We start from the raw sequence: 24121 nt of genomic DNA, 5'->3' as shown, positions 1-24121 counted from the left end.
ATGTATAGGGGGGAGGGGGCGGCGGCCGGGAGGGCCGACTCCGCCCCCTGTGCGCATGCTCCGGTCCCGGCGGGTTATAAGGCAGCCCCGCCACGGGCCCGGCCCCACAAAGTGCTGGCGAGCTGCGACGTGACCAACCGGCCGCGTGGGTTCCCGAACGAGCGAACGAGGCAGCTGGTGAAGGACGCGACCTGGACCCTGGGCCCTGCGGAACTCCAGCCGCGTCACGCACACGCTCGGCGCCGCGAGCCGCGCATAACGGTTAGTTGAGTAACGGCCGGCGGCGGCGCTAGGCGCGGACCCCGCGGTGCCCCTGCTGCTCTCGCGGGTGGGAGGGAGCCTCGGGAGCCAGGGGGTGGGGGGCATGCAGACTTGAGTCTCGGGGGAGGGGGGCGGCCCGGCAGGGGCATCGTGGCCGCGGGCCGCCGCGTGGCCCCGGAGCGCGGCTTTGGTGAAGGAGACCTTGAGGCGGTGGGGACAGCGCCTCGCCCCGCTGAGCTGCGACCCCCCTGGTCAGGTGCCGGCTACCGGCCTGGCCGAGGAGTTGGGTCTTGGTGCCGGTGACCTTGGGAAAGTCGCTCTTCCCCAGCCTTCAGGAGTCTTCTCAAGAGATGCTTTTGATTTGGAAAAGGGACGACGTGGGGCTGATTCACGTGGTGCCTCCCGGCTCTCCTGGCCGCGTTCTGATCCGAGGGAAGGGACTCGGGGCGGGAGTTATTTTGGACTCGTGGCATGCCCGCCCCAACCTTCTGGGCCAGCCAATCCTTGCCCCACCTGGTGACTTGCGAGGGTGGTTTGGGGAGCCGCAGTCCCTGCAGCTAAGGCGTGACTGCAGGGTTCGCGTGGACTTTGCGGAGGGAACAGTGCTGCTGGCCGGCCCCGGGACTGGTGCTGACGGAGGCTCTTTGTCATTCAACCTGTGGCTGCGGAACGTCAGCTGTAGCGCCCTCGCGCTCCTGGGCTTGAAGGTGGCCCTGTTGAGAGCAGTCTGAAGGATAGCGTTACACTTGGTCAGATGCACTCGGTTTGTTCCAAGTACATCCTTTTTTCCCCACGTGCATTTTAACATTTCATTTCCTTGCCATGACTTATTTGGTGTGACACGCAGTTGCCAAAACTACTTTGAAATGATTTTCAACCAAGAAACAAACGGATTTCTACTTGACTGGAGTTTCCATCGTTTGCTTACAACCTAGGCGTCTACTGATAACAGTAGAATGTTTACAGAGCTTACCATAGCTAGTTTTTTTTTTTTTCAAAAGTTATTCCGGTTTCGAAATAAAATGCGTACACGTCAGTGCCCTAATGAAACAAATGTGGATTTAGTAACTACTGGAATGTCGTGATAGGGTGAACTCTGAATTGTGTGAGAGTTTGGAAGAGTATGACCAGGAATTAGGCATTAATAAACAACTTCAATGTCAGTTACCAGACCTATGAGTGAATTAAACTATGAATCTTCAGCTTTTTAGTTTGGCATTAAATTGTACCCATAAATCCAAGTCTTATGCCCTGAAGTACAACTTTGCCTTCAAACTGCCATGGAAAATATCAGGAATTCAAGACATCTAGCGTTTAATATAGGTAATGGGTAAGTATTATTTAAAAGTTTAACATACTTGAGTAATTCAGGGTTTAGATAAATGCTGTTCTTTAATCATACTACAGTGACTCTTGTTAAATATGTAAGTTAATGGTGTGGAGAGCGTTTTGTGAGATTTTTATAGCCGAGTAGGTTTAAAGGTAACATAACAGGTTATAACATCCCTAAGCAGATAAAAAAAGGGGTAAAAGGTCATAGGATGAAACCAGTTGATAATGTTTCAATAGTTTACATGTGTTTTCATCTTTTAAATATTAATGCATATAATATTAGCCCTGGAAAAGATCTTAATCACTACCTAGTGAGATTCTCTTATTTTACACATCAGGAAACTGAGGTTGGAGAAGTTAAGTGACTTAACATTCTAGGTCTGAAAACTTGTTAATACTTGGGTGGGAATTAATGTGTCTTTTGACTCTCATTTAATCAGATTGTCACTCTTGAGCTTTCTGTAAAATTGTTAATGTGGATATAAATTATACTAAAATTATTTTGAGTAATTTTTTCCCAATTTATGTTCTTCATTCCCATTGTGTTTTCAGTCTACTTTATAGTGCATTCCTTTGTAGGATTTAGGTCCTGTAAATGCCTACATGGCCAGTCTTTTTTTATTGCAGATGAAGACTTGGAAGATGGAACTTAGTTATAAGAAAAATAGACCAGAAAGTTATAAATATTTATGTATTCAGCAATTTGGTACTAGCAACTAGGCACTAGGAAAGACTTAGGATTCAGCAGTGAACAAGTTCAGCCCTATCCCTTCTGGAGTTTGTAGTTTAACTGAAGAGCAGATAGATAGGTAAAGGTGATTACCACAAGTATTGAGTGTCCTGGTAGAGGAAGTGCAGTTCCCAAAGAACCAAATAGTGTATTCTGGAGATATGAGAAGACACCCAACTTAGTATAGAAGCTATCTGGGTAGGCCTCTCTGAAAAAATGGTACTTAGCTTTTTAGACTTGAAGGTTAGGAGCTAACTGAGCCAGGAAGTGATGGTGGAAAGAGCATTCCAGACATGAATACTGAAACTGCAGTCAGAGTACAGGGTACATTGGAAAAACTGCAAGAATTTAATCAAAGCTAAAGCATAGAGGGAGAAGGGAGATTAAGGAGAGATGAAAGTTGGAGAGGTAGATAATCTCAGATAATGGCCTTATAAGTTATTTTAAGGAATTAGGGAAGGGACTACGTCAAAAATTTAAGGAAGCACTCTTGCCTTGAAGGCAGTCTAAAGCAGTTTAAGGGTTTTAAGTGGGACTGGGAATGACCTGATCACATTTTTCATTTTAGGAGCATCATTCTGTATACAATGTGGGGAATAGGCTGATGGGGAGGCTGTTGGAATGTGCGAGACCACAGTGATAGGCAGTAGTGGGAGGATGGAAGAGAGAGGGAACACACAGGATTCTGTGGCAGACCAGATGGGAGAGACTGGGACATCCAGAAGAGTTAACAATGTCTCATAGGTTTCTAGCTTGACCAAATATGATTTTACAGATTTATTAGGTGGTATTTATCTCCCTTTAATCAATGGGGACATTTAAGACATGTGACTAGCCCAGGGCTGCTCAGGTTTGAGTGTTGGAAACAAAACAAATCCATTCCTGTCTTTTTAGTTCCGTTGGTGTTATTGATAGTGATTTTTTTTCTTAATCCCTTTTAATTTTTTTTTTTTTTTTTAGTATTTTTTTAAATTTATTTTTGAGAGAGAGACAGTGCGAGCCAGGGAGGGGCAGAGAGAGAGAGGGAGACACACAATCCGAAACAGGCTCCAGGCTCCAGGCTCCAAGCCGTCAGCACAGAGCCCGACGCGAGGCTCGAACTCACAAACCACAAGATCATGACCTGAGCCAAAGTCGGATGCCCAACCACCTGAGCCACCCAGGCGCCCCACTTACTTATTCCCTTCTAAACAATTTATTATTGAAAATTTCATACACAATTGAGAGCCAGTACTGTTTCATCTATACCCTTTCCCGCTCCCCTACAGCTGCTACTGGGTTACTGTGAAGCAAATCCTAGATATACAATTATTTCATTTGTAAATATTTCAGTATGTCTCTAAAAGACATGACTCCAAAATATCATAACCACATACCATTATCTTACCTGTAAAAATGAACATCATCAAATAAGCAGAAAATTCAAATTTTCCTAAGTTTTTTTTTTCCCCCTTTTTTAAAGTAAGCTCTATACCCAACATGGGGCTTGAACTCATAACCTCGAGATCAAGAGTCCCATGTTCTATGGACTGAGCCAGCCAGGTGTCCCCCTAAATTGTTTGAAATAACTAGGTTGCTTGGTTTGGGATCCAAACACAATCACACATTACATTTGGTTGGTATGTATTTTAACCTGAAGTTCCCCCCCTCCCTTCTCATTTTCCTCATAATTTATTTGCTGAAGGAACCAGGTTATTTTTCTTAAAGTTTCCCTCATTCTGGATTTAGTTGAATCTGTCCCTCTGGAATAGTTTTAATATGTTCTAGTTCAACATGTCTCTTGATTCCCTGTATTTCCTGTAAATTGGTGGCTAGATTTAAGACTTTGAGCATGCTTAGATCTGTTTAGGTTTGATTTCTGAGGGTAGGGACAGTGTGGGGGAGAGGGCAAATATAATCCGTAGATGATGATGTATATTTCCATCAGGAGGCCTATGTTTGGTTGCTACTGACTCTGCTATATTAATGGCATGGTTCCATTTTTTTCATTAGTGGTTTGCAAATGCCCTCTAATTCTAACATTTCTTCTCAGTTGATCAACTGGAATACCTCTATAAAGAGAAGTAGGGCTTTCCCCCCCCACCCCCAGTTTTAGTGGGATATAATTGACATACATCATTGTATAAGTTTAAGGTGTACAGTATGATGGCTTGAGTAACATATATTGTGAAGTGATTACCACAGTAAATTCAGTTAGCATCCATCAGCTCATTAGATACAATAAAAAGAAAGCAAAAAAAAATTTTTTTTGTCCCAAAGAGAGTTCAGGATTTATTCTCTTAACATTCATATGTATCATATTAGTGTTAATTATAGTTGCCATGTTGTACGTCCTATCCCTATTCTTATAATTGGAAGTTTGTACCTTTTGACCACCTTCCCCAAGTGGTTTGTGAATGTAAGGGTTAGTTAAAGTTTGTGTTTTAATACAATATCCTATGTGATTGAGACACTCTCTTTTTGGAGAGGTGTATTTAATTGTATCAAGGTTCATTTTCTTTAAAAGCCAGTATTTTGTTAAAATGTTTTTAGCACCTGATGTTAATATTTCAAATGGTTTTTACTATTTGGGATATATAGAATTTCTGTTCTTAAATTGATAGGGTTTCTTTTGGTCTTCTCTGCTATTTCTTTGAAGAACTTATCTGTTCCCATAGCTTTTGGGGAGTTTCTGGTAGAATCACTACCAAATCTAAATCTCTAGCTGTAACCACATTACAGATTTTAAATTCCTTGAGGACAGAGATTGATTACTCTTATCAATGATCTGATTTTCTAATTCTTGGGCATTTCAAAATTAAAATGTTGCTTAAAGTTCATTATCTCTGCCTGTTCCCAACTTTCCTTCATTCCTCACACCTCCCCACCCCCAACCTACTCTTTTCTTCTGATTACCATTCTTTCAGGTAGTCAGGGTTAAAAACCTCTGAGTCATCTAAATACTTCTCTAGTAGGTCCCCTGCCCTACCAAGTGCAGTTAAGTGCCAAACCTTTCCTTTGTTGTATCCATTTGCTTCCCCCACTCTACTTTTCATTTTTATTACTACTCCCTAGTTTAGGCTGCTGCCATGATTTGTGGCGTGGCCTTATACCTTCTCTCATTGCCATCCCCCTTCTCTAATCTGCTCTATAGTGTGCTGCCAGTTCTGATCATGTCATCTCTCTAATTAAAACCTTCTCATGGCTTTCTAGTGCCTACCAAATTTAGTATTTGCCTGTATAGATTTAAGTCTTCTACAATATATAACTCCAAATTATCCTTCTAAGTTGTATGCTATTCTTCCTTTAACTTGCACTGACAAACTGAAATTTTTCTCCATGCTTTTTCCCCCTGTAATTTTGCTTTCTCTTTTCCTGGTCATGGGATCCATTTTATAATGGATCTTTATGCCAAGATTAGTATAGGTGACATATTTGAACCCTTGTGTTCTATAAAGAAGTGATAAAACAGCAATAACAATCTTAAGGAAATGGTGATTTCTCTTCTGAGGTCACAGCACACACAATGACAGCATACCAACAGCGAGACTGGCTGCAAAAGGGCTGAGCCGTTTAGGAGTACCACTGACCATTTATGCAGAAGTAGTGGGATCCAGCTGTGTTGTTTGTCCACACTACTCTGTTGCTAATCACATCTCATAATGTTGTTGAATCTAATCTGATTTGATTACAATGACTTAGTCCTCCTGTGAAGGAGAAATTCCTCAAAACATACAAGCATTGTAAGCTGCATATTTGATCATTGGTTGAAAAGTATTTTTTCTTGGGGCTCCTAAGTGGGTCAGTTGGTTAGACATCCAATTCTTGATTTCAGTTCAGGTCATGATCTCACAGGTTGTGCGATTGAGCCCTGTGTCAGGCTCTATGCTGACAGCGCAGAACCTGCTTGGGATTCTCTCTTTCTCTGCCCCTCCCCTGTGCTCTTTCTCTGAATAAACACTTAAAAAGAAAAGAAAGGGGCATCTGGGTGGTTCAGTTGGTTAAGCGTCTGACTTTGACTCAGGTCCTGATCTCGCAGTTAATAAGTTCAAGCCCTACATCGGGCTCTATGCTAACAGTGAGGACCCTGGAACCTACTTTGGATTCTGTGTCTCCCTCTCTCTGCCCCTCCCTCTCTTTCAAAAATAAAAGACAAAAAAATTTTTTTAAAGAAAAGAAAAATACTTTTTTCTCTTTGATTTTGCTCTTCCTATGTAAATCACCGAAGACTATTGAGTAAATGAAAGTCTGATAATACTGCTCTAGTGTGTTACTATTTTGGATAGTAATGGAACTTCTTTTTTATTAAATTTTTAAATTCCAATATAGTTAATATACAGTGCTATGTTAGTTTCAGGCGTACAAAATGGTGATTCAACAATTCTATACGTTATTCAGTGCTCATCATGATAAGCATACTTGTAACAGGGCTTTTTAAGTTGCCTCGAATAGTTTTGAGACTCAAAACTTTTACTGTATTAACTTTCTCTTCTGTTCCCGTATCAGGGGTTTGTACCCTAGAATCTGCACATTGGTCCTCCCTGATGGATGGAATTCAGAGAGTCTGTGAACTTGGCTAAAGAAAAAAATTACACCTTTTCTTTAACTTCTAAATAAAATTTAGATTTATTTCAACTATGAGTGTAGGCAACTATAGCTACAACCAAGCTATAGTAGTTTTAGTAGTACCTGGTAACTGTCACCAATAGAAATCACATATTTTCATATCATAATGTGATTGTAGCCATCTTAAAATTGTTTAAACTTATCGTTACTTCAAAATCACTGTGGTTATTAGACCTACTAGATTTTATCTAATTTGTTAATTTTGAAAGGACATATCAATTAAAGAGTATATATCAATTAAAAATATTTTGACAATTATACATTTGACAATTATACGTTTGTATTTTATGCATTTAAAAACCTCATTCTAACAAGAATAATGACAGTTTTTACCAAACTGTCAAAGGAATCTGTCAAAGGCACCAAAGAGCCTAAGGACCCCTGTTTATATTCTTGTATGTGTATTCTGATAGAAGAGTAGTTAGCCAGAACCTGTGATGGAATATATAATACAAATCATGGTGTTACAGGTTTATGTAAATTATTTGGCCATTGACTTCTGTGTACTAAATCATCATAAATTTTGACCTCATAAATGGTAGGGAACAAAATACTTGTCTTTGCTAAGGACTAGTAAAATGATTTCCACAAATATGGGCAGAATAATTTTCCTTTGTATTCAGGAAGTATATATTTATATAACTTAAAATTAATACATCCGAAATTTTTTTTTATTTGTTTTTAAATTAAAAAAAAAAAAAGTTTTTAAGTAAACTCTAGGCCCAATATGGGGCTTGAACTCATGACCCTGAGACCAAGAATCACACACTCCATGGACTGAGCCAGGCAGGTACACCCAAAATTCTGTTTTAAATGCCATAGTTAGGGGCACCTGGGTGGCTCAGTTGGTTAAGTGTCCTGACTCTTGATCTAAGTTCAGGTCTTGTTATCAGCCTGTGATGGGCTCTGCATTGGGCTTGGAGCTTACTTAAAAAATACACCATAAGGTAAATGGAATAGGGGGTGTCTTCATTGACTTGGAGTTTTCTTGCCCTCTTTTGGATATATCAGGAAAGGTGCTTCAAATTGCTTCAGATCTTAACTTCACAAGCTCGCTCTATTAGATGTAGGGTTTTTTATTTTGCTCAACTAAGTGAACCCCTAAAGAGGTCAGTGGAAGTCAGGTTTGAAATACCTGCTCTGTAGATTAGAAATACACGTCCTTACTTCAGTCTGTTGTGATTGTGTAATGATGTTGTATGTATTTACTCTGTTACTTGGAAAACTACCTGATGGGGTTAGTAGAGGGAAAAAGAATGGTTTAACAATTACTGTGGTTTCTAGGAAAATAAAACATTAATTTGAAAGTTGTATATTTTTAGTAAAGGAACTTAATAATTATCTTTTTTTAATTTATTTTGAGAGAGAGAGAGAGCACAGACAGGGGAGGGGCATAGAGAGAGGGAGAGAAATTCCCAAGCAGGCTCTGCACTCTCAGCACAGATCCTGACACTGGGCTTGATCTCACAAACTGTGAGATCACAACCTGAGCCAAAATCAGGAGTCAGACGCCCAATCTGACTGAGCCACTGAGGTGCCCCGGAACTGATAGTTATCTTAAAGACAATATAATCTAAGATTTATAATGTCAGCAATTAAAAAGACTGTTTCAGTTTAATTGTAGTATGCTGATTGTTTGCTACATCTTTACTGTCTATGAATATCTTCTAAAAAAGCTTTGCAAATACACATTTGAGAATGGTGGGTAATGATTTAATTCCAAACAAACAATACTCAAATTTAATACTCTGGTGTGGTTTGTTATTTTTTTTTAATTTTTTTTCAACGTTTTTTTATTTATTTTTGGGACAGAGAGAGACAGAGCATGAACGGGGGAGGGGCAGAGAGAGAGAGGGAGACACAGAATCGGAAACAGGCTCCAGGCTCTGAGCCATCAGCCCAGAGCCCGACGCGGGGCTCGAACTCACGGACTGCGAGATCGTGACCTGGCTGAAGTCGGACGCTTAACCGACTGCGCCACCCAGGCGCCCCTCGTGTGGTTTGTTATTGATGAAACAAAACAAAACAACTTAGTTTTTTGAGATAATGAGGGTCAAAGTTTGAACTTAATGAAGTTCAAACTCATTCAGGGCATGTTTATTAAATAGTGACTATGTGTACAAGAAATTACTAGAAAGGGATGAAAGAATATATAGTTTAAAGTGTGCTTTGAGGAGTACCTCAAACTGTGGCTCAGTTGTGGCTCAGTCAGTTGAGCATCCGACTCTTCATTTCAGCTCACGTCATGATCTCACAGTTTCGTGAGTTCAGGCCCCCTCTGGAATCTGTGCTTTTGGCTCAGAAACTGCCTGGGATCCTCTCTCTCTCCCTCTCTCTCTGCCCCTCCTCCACTCATGCTCTCTCAAAAATAAATGGATAAATTTAAAAAAAATAAAATGTGGTTTGAGAACATTCAGAATGAAAATAAAGCTTTGAAATGAAATGTTAGTACGTTACTCTGTTGTTTCTAGTCCTTGAAACTTAAGATATTTTTATGTGAAAGTAAGTATAGTGTTAATTATTTCTGCCAGTGAATAGTTCAAATTTGCTTTTTGCGAGAAAAGGAAAAGGTTTCTTTGTTTATCTTTTAATGAATTGTAATCCACTTATACTCCCCATTAGGCTTCAGAATACTGGGAGTGAAATAGATTCTAGCAGAAATATCACCTATTGTATTCAAATACTCATTTATATTCAAAGTAATATAAATGACACAACACCAACAACATATCTATTTGTAATTTTAGTCTAGCTAGTACATTTTTTTTCAAATTCTGAAACAAGGTAGGTCTTACACTAATAAATTGAAATGGCTCACTTAGATACTGATTGGGTGAATATATTTTTGGATTGCTGAAGAAAAACAACATATTCAGGTATTCCAGAGTATAATCTGGAATTCTGCCAAACAGAACATGCTGTTGAAGGATATAGTCTCCAACTTCCCCTTCTTTGCTACTATTCACACTCTTTGTTTTATATAATGTGAAATGGGTCTGTATTTGGAAACTCTTGCCCAAGCAAGAAACAAATTAGCATGTGAAAGGGAACAGGACTTGGCCTCAGCATAGAATATAGCCAATTTTTCAGTCTGAGAAACAGGCAAAAATGAAGCATTAAAGAAGGCCAAGATCTGCTGGTGTAGTAATAACTCAGAAAGTGAGACTGATTAGATCTTTTTGTTGTTGGTGTTATTAAGTTTATTTATTTATTTTGAAAGAGAGAGCATGGATAGGGGAGGGTTAGAGAGAGGGAAAGAGAATCCCAAGCAGGCCATGCACTGGTCAGTGTGGAGCCCGACATGGGGCTTGAACCCACAAACTGTGAGATCGTGACCTGGGCTGAAATCAAGAGTCAGACGCTTAACCAACTGAGCCCCTTAGCACCCCTGATCAGGTAAGTTCTATGTGCCAAAAGTTGTATTCAGTAATTTTTTTTCTTTATGTAAAAACAAACAAAAAACCTTTTCTGCCTCTTTGTAGAGGACACTAGGTCCAGAAAGTCACATTACTGAGGAGTTTTTCCTTGTTTCATATTTTTCTCTGCTTCTCAAAAACTGGGGAAATCAGAGTCTTTGAAATTCACCTAATGCTAACTTTTGGGGGCAGGAGGAGGTTAAATTTTTAAAAGTGGGAAGAATAGCCTCTGTCCTTAATTCATGATCTAAAAGCACACACCTAAACTAATTAGGGAAATAATTACTTACAAAGAAAGAAAGAGACATATAGTTTAGTATCTTAGAGTTTTCAGAATGCTACCCAAGAAGCACTAAGATATCATGGAGGAAATTCACTTCATGTGACATGGTATATTCAGAAAAGCAGTAAGGATATTGGTGGGCTAGAGTAGATTTTTAGTATTACATGAAATTAGAATTATGGAAATCGTCAGTGAACATTAATTTCATTTTTACAAGTTACTAGATGCTTTTATCACCTCAATATGTGAATATGGAACAAAATGATACTATCTTTTTGCCTTTGTTTCTGATTTGGCCTTTAAGACTAAGGTGTCCTAAAACCATGGTGCCTCTTGATGGCCTGTTGTCCTTTTCTCCCTGGGGAGTCATACGGTTGATTTTCTTTCTTTTTTTTTAATGTTTGTTTATTTTTGAGAGATCACAAATGGGGGAGGGGCAGAGAGAGAGAGGGACAGAGGATCTGAAACAGGCTCTGTGCTGACAGGCTGACAGCAGCAAGCCTGATGTGAGGCTTGAACTCATGAACCGAACTGTGAGATCATGACCTGAGCTCAAGTTGGACGCTCATCCAACAGAGCCACCCAGGTGCCCCCAGCTCACATTCTCTTTCCTTCTTTGCTCTTCCACAACTGAGATTGCCTGAAGCATGATTTCATCATGAATTATAAATACATACTTTCAGAGTTCCTCACTTTTCCTTCCTCTACTTCCAACTCTTACACAGTAGCATTACCAGAATATCTCTTCCTTTTCCCTTTCCTTCTTTCCTCTCCGGTTTATGAGACAAAAAAGCCTCAATCTTTGTTAATAAGTGTGAGAAGTGCTAATGATGTAACAGTATCAAGGAAAAGGGAAACTTGTAAGTATACATTTTAATCATGACTGATGTAATAAAGAATTGGTTCTACCTACTTCTCTTAAAGCTTTGAAATATCCATAGAAGTTATTACTAATTTCTGGACACCCTTATCTGCTTCCTTATCCCCACAAGTGAGTCCCAGTATTAAAGAGAACTAAACTAACTTAATCTCATGAGTTTTGTCTTAGTTAATTATACTGTTGTTTTCTAATCTGTATTACAGACCTACAGAACTTCAGCTTCTCTGAATGTGACTTTCTCTATGGTATGACTTTGAGGGGTAGCCTAGGTGGCTAACCACAGCGAAGTGGGAAAGTTCTCTAAAGTTAGGGATTTGCAGTGAAAAGTAAAAATGAGTTTGCCACTTTGTTTGACTAGGTGTCCCCAACTTTCATTCAGGAACCTTAATGCTGAGCCCTAAGTAACCACCCCAGGCCTGTTATATTGAAGAGTTACCTATTTTTTAATTCATCTGATGTTAAACAATCCATGAACTTTAAATACAGAAAAAAATGAAGATGTTGGTTATTGTCTTAAAATAAACCTTACCATAAAGTAGAAGAAATAATACCATTGATCTGGATACATATTCAGAGATGTTTCTGATATTGAATGTAAAAAGCGTATAAAGCAGCATAAAACACAATCCCATGTTTATATCACATATATGCTTATGCATGGTATCCTAGAAAGAAATTTAAGAAAATTCTCATCAAAATGTAGAATAACTGATACAAGGATGATAGAATGGCAGAGATATTTTATTTTCAATTTATATATGTATATCTTAGGGGCACCAGGGTGGCTCATTTGGTTAAGCGTCCGACTTCAGCTCAGGTCGTGATCTCACGGCTCTTGAGTTCAAGCCCCACATCAGGCTCTGTGCTAACAACCCAGAGCCTGGAGCCTGCTTCGGGTTCTGTGTCTTCCTCTCTCTCTGCCCCTCCCCCACTCATGCTCTGTCTCTGAAAAATAAACATTAAAAACTGTACGTGTGTATATCCTCTAATTTTTCTATAATGAGTATGTATAACTTGTCATCTTTTAAAACTTTGCTACTTTGTGTTTTTTATTATAAAGTAATATATGTTCATTGGAACACGTCAAACAACATAGTTGTCATAGGAGGATATTATCTACTCCTCACAACCTCCAACCAATCTAAAGTTTCAGATGCATTTATTAGAACATATTTATTGAATTCACTTAATTTACCTTTTTTCTCCCTTTCTTCCCTGTAATCTAAACTCCATGAGGCAGGAACCATGTCTGTTTAGTTTACAGCTTTTGCTGCAAGCACTCAAATTTTATTAAATGAATGGCAAAAAAAGTTTGATGTATATCCTGATACAATTTTAAAATGATTATACAGTTCTATTATGTGTAGCTTTAAAAATCTGAATTGCAGGGGCACCTGCGTGGCTCAGTTGGTTGAGCATATGACTCTTGATTTTGGCTCAGGTCATGATCTCACAGTTGATGGAATTGAGCCTGGCTTCAGGCTCTGCACTGACAGTGTGGAGCCTGCTTGGGATTCTCTCTCTCTCCCTCTCTCTCTGTTCCTCCCCTACGCACTCTTTCTCTCTCTCCCCCTCTTTCACAATAAGTAAACTTAAAAATTTTTTTAAAAATCTGAGTTACAAAAACATTCATGAAATTTAGGACGTTGATAGCTGATCGTCTTTGGGTCTCATGACTGTAAAATCCTGCCTTTGTATGAACATCCTGCCTTTATTATTAACAAGGTATGCCCCTTTCTTTATTGCACTAATGAAAACTAACACTTGTTTTTGGGATCATAGTGTTCATAAAGAAAGTTACACCACAGTTTGTGTTTGGGTAGTAGAAAGGAAAGGTTAAATGGCCAAGAAATGCAGTGTGTCACTTAGGAAGTTGTTATATAGAAGAATAAAAGAATCTGCTACTATAAGACTTAATTTTTTTAAGTTTATTTATTTTTGAGAAAGAGAGTGTGTGAGTAGGGGTGGGCGAGAGAGAGAGAGGGAGACAGAGAGGGAGAGAGAGAATCCCAGACAAGCTCCTCACTGTCAGCGCAGAGCTGGAAGCAGGGCTTGAACTCAAACTGTGAGATCATGACTAGAGCCGAAATAAACAGTTGGATGCTTAACCAGCTGAGCCACCCAGGAGCCCCTATTTTAATTCTAGTCGTTAACATACAGTGTTATATTAGTTTTAAGTGTACAGTATAGAAATTCCAACACTTTCATACATCACGCTATGCTCATCACCACAAGTGCATTCCTCGGTCCCCATCACCTATTTAACCCATTCTCCCACCCATCTCCCCTCTGGTAACCATCAGTTTGTTCTCTGTTTCTTTGTCTCTCTCTCTCTTACTTTTTAACCCTTGTTTGTTTTGTTTGTTAAACAAACCTATGAGTGAAATCATATGCTATTTGTTTTTCTCTGACTTCTTTCACTAAGCATTATACTCTCTAGCTCCATACATGTCATTGCAAACGGGAAATTTTCATTCTTTTTTATGGCTGAATAATATTCCATTGTATATATATGCCGCCTCTTCTTAATCCATTCATCGACTGACGGGACACTTGGTTCCGTGTCTTAGCTGTTGTAAGTAATGCCATAGTGAACGAAGGGGGTGTATGTATCCCTTTGAATTAGTGTTCTTATATTTTTTAGGTAAATACCCAGTAGTGTAATTGCTGGATCAAAAGATAGTTCTATTTTTAACTTTTTAAGGGACCTCCATACTGTTTTCCACAGTGACTGCACCAGTTTCCATTCCTACCAACAGTGCCAGAGGGTTCTTTTTTCTCCACGTTCTCACCAACACCTGTTTTTTCTAGTGTTGCTGATTTTAGCCATTCTGACAGGTATGAGCATTTTCCTGATGATGAGGGATGTTGAACATCTTTGCATGTGTCTGGATATCTTATTTGGAGAAATGTCTGTTCATGTCTTCTGCCCATTTTTAATTGGATTGTTTTTTAGGTGTTTTGAGTTTTATAAGTTTTTGAGTTCATAAGTTTATAAGTTTTTTGTATATTTTGGATACTAACCCTTTATTGGTTATATCATTTTTTAATGTCTTCTCCCATTCTGTAGATTGCCTTTTAGTTTTGTTGATGGTTTCTTTCATTATGCAGAAACTTTTTTTTGATAGTAGCAGTAATTTATTTTGGCTTTGTTTCCCTTACATCAGAGACCTATCTAGAAAGAAGTTGTTATGGCTAATGTCAAAGAAGTTATTGCCTATTTTCTAGGTTTTATGGTTTCAGGTCTCACATTTAGGTCTTTAATCCATTTTGAATTTATTTTTGTGTATAATGTAAGAAAGTGGTCCAGTTTCATTCTTCTGCATGTAGCTGTCCAGTTTTCCCAACACCATTTGTTGGAGAGACTGTTTTTGCCATTGGATATTCTTTCCTGCTTTGTTGAAGATTATTTGACCAAGTAATTATAGGTTTGTTTCTGGGTTTTCATTCTCTTTCATTGATCTTACATGTCTATATTTGTGCCAATACCATACTGTTTTGATTACTTGCAGCTTTGTGATATAACTTTAAATCTGGAATTCTGATGCCTTCAGCTTTGCTTTTCTTTTTCAAAATTGCTTTGGCTATTTGTGGTTTCATACAAATTTTCAGATTGTTCTACTTCTGTGAAAAATGCTATTGGTATTTTGATAGGGATTGCATTAAATGTATAGATTGCTTTGGGTAGTATAGGCTTTTTAACAATATTTGTTCTTTCAATCCATGAATATCTTTCCATTTCTTTTTTTTTTTTGTTAAGTTTAGTTTGAGAGAGAGAGAGAGCACGCGCACGTATGTGTGTAGGAGGAGGAGCAGAGAAAGAGGGGGAGAGAGAGAATCCCAAGCAGGCTGCTCACTGACAGCACCCATCTTTCCATTTCTTTGTGTTGTAAGACTATTACTTTTCATCCCGGATAGTATTTAATAGCTAATGGGCTTCACTTTTTTTTTTCTTTTTGAAATACTAATTCACTAGGAGCAATGTTAAACTGGAGATTTATGTTTTTCATGCTGTGGCCCCTTAGATGAAGTCACCTTAGTTTTAGAATTGGGAGCCATAACCCTAGTAGTACAAGATGCTAAGTGGGTCTTACTGTTTTATTCTGTTGTCATGTTTTGCTATTTGTCAGCTGGAGTAGAAATAGTTACTAGTTTCTTGATACCTTTTTATAATAAACATTTAAAAAATTTCACAATTTTTCATGGAAGTTTTGAGTTTCACATTAAATTATTAAAGGGAGAAAGGCGCCTGGGTGGCGCTTGTCAGTGAAGCATCAACTCTTGATCTTGGTTCAAGTCATTACCTCACAGTTGGTAAGTTCAAGCCCCACATCAGGCTCTCGCTGATGGCATGGAGCTTGCATGGGATTCTGTCTCTCCTGCTCTCTGCCCCTCCCCACTTGTGCGTGTGCACACTCTCTCTCTCTGTCTCTCACAAAATAATTTTTTTTTAATTATTAAAGGGAGAAATATTTTTATTGGCATTAGTTTGATTATGCTAATAGTTGGCAAATGAGACTTTAAAAGTAAGTGGAGGTTTCTCTTTTTTATTTTGAAAACTCTTGTTTTCAGTATAAACTGCATATTAATTGGGGCATCTGGGTGGCTCAGTCAGTTGAGTGTCTGACTCTTGATTTCAGCTCAGGTCATGATCTCACAGTTTTGTGAGTCTGAGCCCAGTGTTAGGCTCTGTTCTGACAGTAAGGAACCTGCTTGAGATTCTTCCTCTCTTTCTGCCCTTCCCCGTCTCACAGTCTCTTAGTCTCTCTCAAAATAAATAAACCCATCTATTCTGTGGGTCTACAAGTAGATTACTTTTGAAAGAAATTGCACTGGTATGGAGAGAAGAGAGAAATAAAATACTAAAATTAACCCTCAACAGGGAAACCAGAACCCAGATTCAGAGTTTCTACACATTACAGGGACCATACTTCTTCCCCCATCCACTTGCATAAAATTATGCTTATTTGGGTGAATAGATGCCAGAAGTCATTTTCTTACAAGGAGAATTGAGAGTGGTATAATTCAGATTGCGTATGACATTAACTGAGATTAACAAAAGCAGATTAAATAAGTAAATATGTATACATACACACGTATACACAGATGTTCATATATGTATATTCACTACCTTTAAGTTTGCATATTTGTTCATTTGCAGATATGATCAGTTTCACCCGTTCTCTGTGGTACTTACAAAACTTTAATCCTCTCTTTTAAAACAGCTACAAGAAATTAGGATTGACATTTAAAAATTTGGGTTGTTGGGGCGCCTGGGTGGTGCAGTCGGTTAAGTGTCCGACTTCAGCCAGGTCACGATCTCACGGTCCGTGAGTTCGAGCCCCGCGTCAGGCTCTGGGCTGGAGCCTGTTTCCGATTCTGTGTCTCCCTCTCTCTCTGCCCTTCCCCTGTTCATGCTCTGTCTCTCTCTGTCCCAAAAATAAATAAACGTTGAAAAAAAATTTTTTTTAAATAAAATAAAATAAATAAATAAAAATTTGGGTTGCTATAGCAACTTCATAGGGCTATTGTAGAGCATTAAACAAAGTCAAGATAAATTAATTTGAAGTGCATCAGTGTAGGCCCATTCAAGCAGATATAAGCAAAAATTGATTTTCACTCACTATTAATATTAAAGTCTTGGGCATTTTGTAGTTTCTTATGGAATTTAGTTGAAGTTGGAAATAGCCAAAATATACCATGTTTGTCATTCATTGAGTTGCTTACCTGGCTTTGTTCATGGTACAGCAAAAGTAGTTCTAACTGTTGCTATATAGATATATTGATATAAAAGGTGATATATTGAGTGCCAGGAAGCCCTGTAGGAAAACTTAAACCCATTTCACAAAACAAGCCAGGAATATTTACGATGCCGGTCATTCAGTGGTGGCACTAAATTCCATTCTCTGGAAACCTTTCTCAGTGGTGAGTCTTTATGTCCCCATGTCTCTATGTTATTGACAAATATTTATTTCTGCCTTTTCAAAAAATTTTAGCCTTGTGGCTTTGCTCAGCTGAGCATATCGTAGTTGACTAGTATTTAAAGAAGATCCTTCATGGAAAGATAGAAAAGTGTTATGCTTGAACAATCTGTACATAAAACCATAGTGGACAAAGAAGTGGCAGAAAAGCTGGAAATTAAGGGTATTGGTTGTTTATGTTGGAGAAACTCTTGCCCCTTGACTTCTGACCTGCCCCCCCCCCCTTTCAGTCTTATTTAGGTGGTGAAAGGGCCCTTAGATCCTACATACACTCTCCATTTCATCACATGTCCTTTGGCACATGATACATTTACTTAAAACAGCAGCCCTTTTCTAGATCACAGTAGAAATGAGGACAGTTACAAATGTTAGGTTTCATCTGTTTCATGGTGCTCAGCCTCCTGACAAGTATGTATTGTGTGAGCTTTCTGTTGGGAAAAACTTAGAAAAAATTCCCCAGTTTGGGTAGAAAATACTCTCGAAGACTACATATGGTATTTGAGACTAAATATTTTAAGGGATTGACAGGGAATACCTATTAAGACAAAGAACTCTTAAAGGAAGCATTACATTTTTTTCTTTTGACTGACTAAAAAATAGCAAAGATTTGACATACTTACTCAAAGTTATTTTAAAATTATTTGTTTGTTTGTTTGTTTGTTTGTTTAGTGAGAGAGGGAGTGAGAGTGCTCTAAAGGCAGGGGCAGAGAGAGAGAGGGAGAGAGAGAATCCCAGGCAGGCTCTGAGCTGTCAGTGCAGAGCCCAGCATGGGGCTTGATCTCATGAACTGCAAGATCATGACCTGAGCCAAAATCAAGAGGTGGATGCTTAACCGACTGAGCCACCCAGGCATGCTCCCAGTTACTTATTAAGCGAGAGGTTATATACATACTTATAATTTTATCAAATTATAAAATACATGTATATAATTTAAATAGATTTACAACTTACAATGAAAAATAGAAAAAGAGTACATTCTGTACCATCTCCTACCATTCTCTCAAAGTGTGGTTTATGGGCCCCTCCAAGGGCCCCCTCAAGACTCAAGGTTGGAGTCCTTAGTTTGCACATTGTAACTAATCACTAAGAAATGATAAATGAAAATTTATCAAGTTTTGGTGTAGGATCAATGTAGAATATCCACAATTATCTGAATAGGCTGCTAAAATACTCCCTTGTCCAACTACGTATCTGCTTAAGGTGGCTTTAGACCAAAAACTTATGAGATCTGTTGTATTAAAAAAGAAATATATCTTATATTTATTAGTAGGATAGTCTGAGCATGTAAATAATAAAAAATCTGGAAGTTATTAGTAATTAAAATATTGATATTTTTAGAGATTATTAATATGAGCTAAATAAAAGCATAATCTAGAGTTAATTTTCATATATTAAGAAGGACAGACCCAAAATCTTTAAGCAACTGTTAATTTCTCTTGAAGAATAGTGTATTTAGCGGTGCCTGAGTGGCTCAGTTGGTTGAGTGTCTTGACTCTTGTCTTGGCTCAGGTCATGATCTTACACTGGTGAAATCCTGAGCTGCGTCGGGCTCTGTGTGGACACTGTTGAACCTCCTCGGGGTTCTTTCTATCCCTCTCTCAAAATAAATAAATAAACTTAAGGGGGAAAAAAGGTGGTGTATTTAACTTCTTACAATGCGAGTTGGATTTACCCTCAAGTGATAAGTTGGAAGTTTGCAGAGCCAGGTTTATATTTTTCTAGGTTCTTTATATTCCGTTTGATCAAAATCATGCATTTCATAACATTGAGTATTTGGCTAGCCAACAATAGTATAGTTATGGTTCTGCTTTCACTGGTGTTTTATGTTTTTTTTTTTTACTGTTTTTGCTTTCTTCACAATCATTTGTTTCTTTCTGTTCAGTTTCAAGTGGAAAAGAGGGTAAAAAGATGAGGCTTCCTAGACCTTGGATCTTGGGATTTACCTTGGGGTGGGTGGTTCTGTAAGCTATGAAATTGGACTAGTGCCAGTAGTAATGAGTAGTAACTTAGCTACTTTAGCAGTGATAGCTTTAGTAAATCAGCCTTCTGGATTTTCCATGTGAATGTTTCTATGTAAATTCGAAACCTTAAACTAGTCTACACTTAGTAACAATTTATTTTAAAATTATTGATTTTAGATACTTTCTGCCTCTTTTAAGTTCACAAACTGACCATTGTCATTTTAGAAAAATGGCTTTGTTTTCAACGTTGATCTCAAAAGTGTAGGAAACGTAATGAGTGGTACTATTTGCAAGGGCTTTTGTAACTCTTGTGGAGTGGGGGCAGAGCACAGGAGGTATGGAGAAAATTTTCAGCTTTCCAGATGAGTTTACTTGCACAATTCCTGAGAGTCATGAAAAAAGGAAATAAATCAGAAGACAATTAGAAATTAGGCGATTGTTGCACTACAGTCTTCGCCAAGAAGTTAAGGTTGTTTCTTATTGTCCTTTACAAGGTAAAGGGATGAAGAACTTTCTCATCACCATATCACTTTTTTTTAAATCTCTCCATCATTTTCAGGGAACTGCTAGAGAGTCATAAAATAATAGCTAGCTGATAGGAAGGCTACTGTGCACACTGTAAGGATTAAAATCTTAAACTTTAATCCCTTTTAGCCTCTAGACTTGGGCACTCTTTCTCAGCAGGGCTCTGAATACTGTGCAAGGGACCCTGTTCTCATAATTTACTTTTTGTATGAACCCTTATGTTTATAGCTGAGATATGGTCAGTTTAAAAGGAACTAATATATTTAATTTTTTTATTTTTAAAGGAAGTACTATATTTCAATAATGATATTACACAATTTTTTACTAGGTGCCTTCAGAATTTTTAAGTTAATAAGGAGAGCCATTTGTTAGAGAGTAGCAGAATTATGTTGAATCTGTATCTGGTTTTTTGAAGTGTTTTCACAGTTTGTATACTCTAATTTTTTGGACTTCTTGTTAACTTCTAAATCTTTTTTTTTTTTTTAAGCTTCTTGAAGTTTTAAATTTTTGACACTATGGAATAAGGTATTTTTAACTTGATGAGGCAAGTCTTAGTGACTAAAAATTGTAACTGCTTTAACTAACCGGGACAAATCATAGCTGGCAGCTAAGCTCAAAGTTTAATCACGTCCAGCACGTATTAGCTTTTCGAGTCAGAGCTTGATGCATTAAATAGCTTTGCCATCTGCATGGATGTCTATGTGTGTAAACAATCTGGGGTGAACTAATCTTTTTAGTGGTTCTTTGAAAAATTTCATGTGCTTGGGGCGCCTGGGTGGCGCAGTCGGTTAAGCGTCTGACTTCAGCCAGGTCACGATCTCGTGGTCCGTGAGTTCGAGCCCCGCGTCAGGCTCTGGGCTGATGGCTCAGAGCCAGGAGCCTGTTTCTGATTCTGTGTCTCCCTCTCTCTCTGCCCCTCCCCCGTTCATGCTCTGTCTCTCTCTGTCCCAAAAATAAATAAAAACATTGAGAAAAAAAAAAAAAAGAAAAAAATTTCATGTGCTTTTCTCTTTTTTCATACTTAAGTGAGAGAAAAACTCATGAAACTAATGTTTGGAGCAGTTCTGTTTAATATAATTTTAGAATCAAGACTGTTTCCTTTAGCAGAACTGAGCTGTTAAATAACTTTTTATTATATTTATTCCAATAGAAATTTTAGGAAGCTTCAATTTGTAAATATTTTTATCCCACCTGAATCATAGGTAAATGCCCTAGGACAAAGATCTTTAATCTTTAAACTGGGTTATATTTTTAAGGGAATTATTCTTCAGATTTTCAGATTCAGATGTACTCTAAACTAAAAATCATGTCTCCTGAAAATAGATGCCTGAAGTTTTCTCCTTTCCTTTTTCAGTTTGTTTTATCTAAAAGCCCTTAACCCCACTATGAAAGAAAAGTATATCTTTGACTTATCCTAATTCTTACTGTGGCTCATTGCCCCAGACTATCAAAGTCTCTGGAATCCCCAAACAAGAGAAAATTGCAGAATGCATTGTCCCAGAGAGAGTCTTATGACAGAAATCCAAAGAGGGGTTAGGTGAGAAATATTGGAGGAGGCAGGACTTTATTCCTTCTGGACGACAAACTCCTTTCCTCTCTGTTTTTTAAGTTAGATTTTAAAAATGAAATAGTTACCACAGGATGTGGGTCAATACATTTATTTCAATTAAAATGAGGTATGACTTTGACAGAAACCTGTTTTGCTTGACTGGTTTAAAAATGAACTGGCCAGTTAGATTATATGGTATTTCCTATAAATTGGGCTAAATATTTAGTGCCAAAATTTTGAAATCTATTTGAAGTGCATAGAATACAACATATAATATGCCAGAAATTATATTCTATGTAACCTAAGCTTAATAATAAACTTCAGATGTAAAATTAATATACAAGGCAGTAGGTTATTTTCTGTATGCACAAAACCCTGCATATAGAGGTTACACAGCTTTATTCACAACTGCCAAAACTTGGAACCAAGATTCTGTCAGTAGGTGAACAAACTGGTACATGCCGACAATGGAATATTATTATAGAGCGCTAAAAAGAAATGTGCTATGAAAAGACCTAGAGGAAGCTTAAATGTTTATTACTAAGTGAAAGAAGCCAGTCTGAAAAGTCTGCATACTGTATGATTCCAACTATATGGAATTCTGGAAAAGACAGAACTATAGAGACAATAAAAAGATCAGTGGTTGCCAGGGGTTAAAGAGGAGAGAGGAATGAATAGAGGGAGCACAAAAGATTTTTAGAGCCATGAAAGTACTTATTATGTACTATAATGATGGATACATATCATTATAAATTTGTCCAGACATAGAATGTACAACACCAAGAGTGAACCTTAAGGCAAACTATAGAGTCAAGTAATGATGTGTCATATAATGATGTGCACACTGAGGAAAACTAAAGACTACAGTTCCAAGGAAAAGAATATTACTTTAGAATGTTGACACTGTTCTCACATAGAGAACAAGCTATGGATCCTCGGATAGGCGAAGTACCTGAAACCCAGAGAAGCCAGCAATTCTTGCTGTGCAAACAATATTCTTAGAGAAGGGAGAATTATGCATCAGATTAGGACCTATCTGCAACTCTAGTGAGGTTGTGAATAACTCTTGGAGATGTCCTCTCATACCGTCTAAACCTCTTCTATAAGGGAAATGGGACAGTATGTTCTTTATTTCCCTGGGCACTTCACCTTTTCATTAGCCCTGTTTGTTTCACCAGTGAACAAGAATAGGTTGGGAATTATATTGTGGCATAATTTCACCCATCCTGATGAATTAACCAAGGGAAACTCCTGATAAGAACAAATTTATAATTGTGGTGGCCTCCCATCTATATCTGATCCTCTCAATCTTGGCTAGTTCCAATGCCAGGAGGATATGGAGGAGATGCCCTTGCCTAGCATTCTTGAATCACTTCTCCCAGATAATTTTGAAGGAGCACTACTAAGTATGGCCCACAGATCAGTGCTGGTCTGTTGTATATTGCTAGTCCATGATGAGATAAATACAAATACTGACAGTAAGTAAGCATTTAGAAATTTTTATAACAGTTGTTTTTCATTTTTTTATATACCCATTTTGTGTATGTCTGTATATAATAGTATCAGTGTACACTTTTTATAAAGACACTGGTATGGACATATGTGTGTGTATACATATATAGTTTTACATAATTTAGATTTTACATAAATCATACTGCATATGTCTAAGGTATATTTTGGAAATGGTGTTTAGCATCCATTACATCCTTTTTTCTAGTGTACATTAATATATTGCATAGGCTTTAAAGCTAAACTACATTTCTCAGGTTCCCTTGCAACTATATTTCTGAATTTGATTTAAATTCTGCCAGTCAGATCATCTGACATTTGTAAGGCAAAATTAGAACAGAGGTCTCTATGTCTACTCATTGGCTTTGAGATTTTGAGAAGCAGAGCACATGAGATCCATCTTGATGATGTCATAGGAGGTACATATTGTTCTCGAGCTAACTGCAGATATTAACAGCCTTTGTGCCGACTTCCTGATTTTGATGATAACGTGATTTTTGGCAGCTTCTTATTTTGCTGGCTTCCTAATTATGGCAATAGTGATATGATTATGGGGTCAGCAGATTTCTGGTTATAGAAGGAGGAGCAACTCTCTTGGGAGCCTGAGTAGTGCTTTGGGAAGCTTCAGAGATCCAAAGGAACAAATTTTGGAGTCTAGGGCTCACCAAGAGTAAGAGCTCTGGTAAATCCTGTTCTTTTTGGTTGGGATCCTAAAGGGCTGTGCCATAGGAGTAAGGGTGCATTTGAGATAAACCAGTCCTCAAAGGAACTGCAACGTGATTTCAGGTCATCTGGATGAACAAAACATCTTGGTCCTTGAAACATTCTTAAAGAGATTCTGGGTTTATATAGCCTTAGGTAAATGAGAATGATCTCTGGAGGAAGATAATATCCAAGCCTCAAATTCTCAGTACGGATAGAACTGTACTAAGGATGGAAAACACAGAAAAAAAAAGAGAGTAGATACCTTGAGAAGGTTCAGTCCACATCCAATTGGAGTCTCAGGGAGTGGAAGGAGGGGAAAAGGGAAGAACAAATATTTGAAGACATGGTGGCTGAGAGTTTTTCAGAATCAGTGAGAATTCTGTT

The 24121-nt window shown here is 38.1% G+C and overlaps 1 protein-coding gene across 5 annotated transcripts in view; it reads left to right on the top strand.

Annotated features, from left to right (window-relative positions):
• LOC101099065 (monocarboxylate transporter 1) overlaps positions 1-24121 on the top strand; it is a 62987-nt gene that overhangs the window by 16359 nt on the left and 22507 nt on the right. For 2 of the 5 annotated variants that reach the window (XM_023258996.2, XR_006582867.1), the window contains exon 1: positions 118-261. The exons of 2 other annotated variants lie outside the window; for them this stretch is intronic. The gene's annotated coding sequence lies outside the window, so the exon portion shown is untranslated. Of the gene's footprint in view, positions 1-117; positions 262-1462; positions 1592-24121 lie in introns of those variants that run through there. One more of the 5 variants, XM_045033306.1, reaches the window with a different exon arrangement.

This window comes from Felis catus, chromosome C1 (genome assembly GCF_018350175.1).
Source record: "Felis catus isolate Fca126 chromosome C1, F.catus_Fca126_mat1.0, whole genome shotgun sequence".
NCBI lineage: Eukaryota > Metazoa > Chordata > Mammalia > Carnivora > Felidae > Felis > Felis catus.
This window is presented reverse-complemented; position numbering and strand designations above follow the sequence as displayed.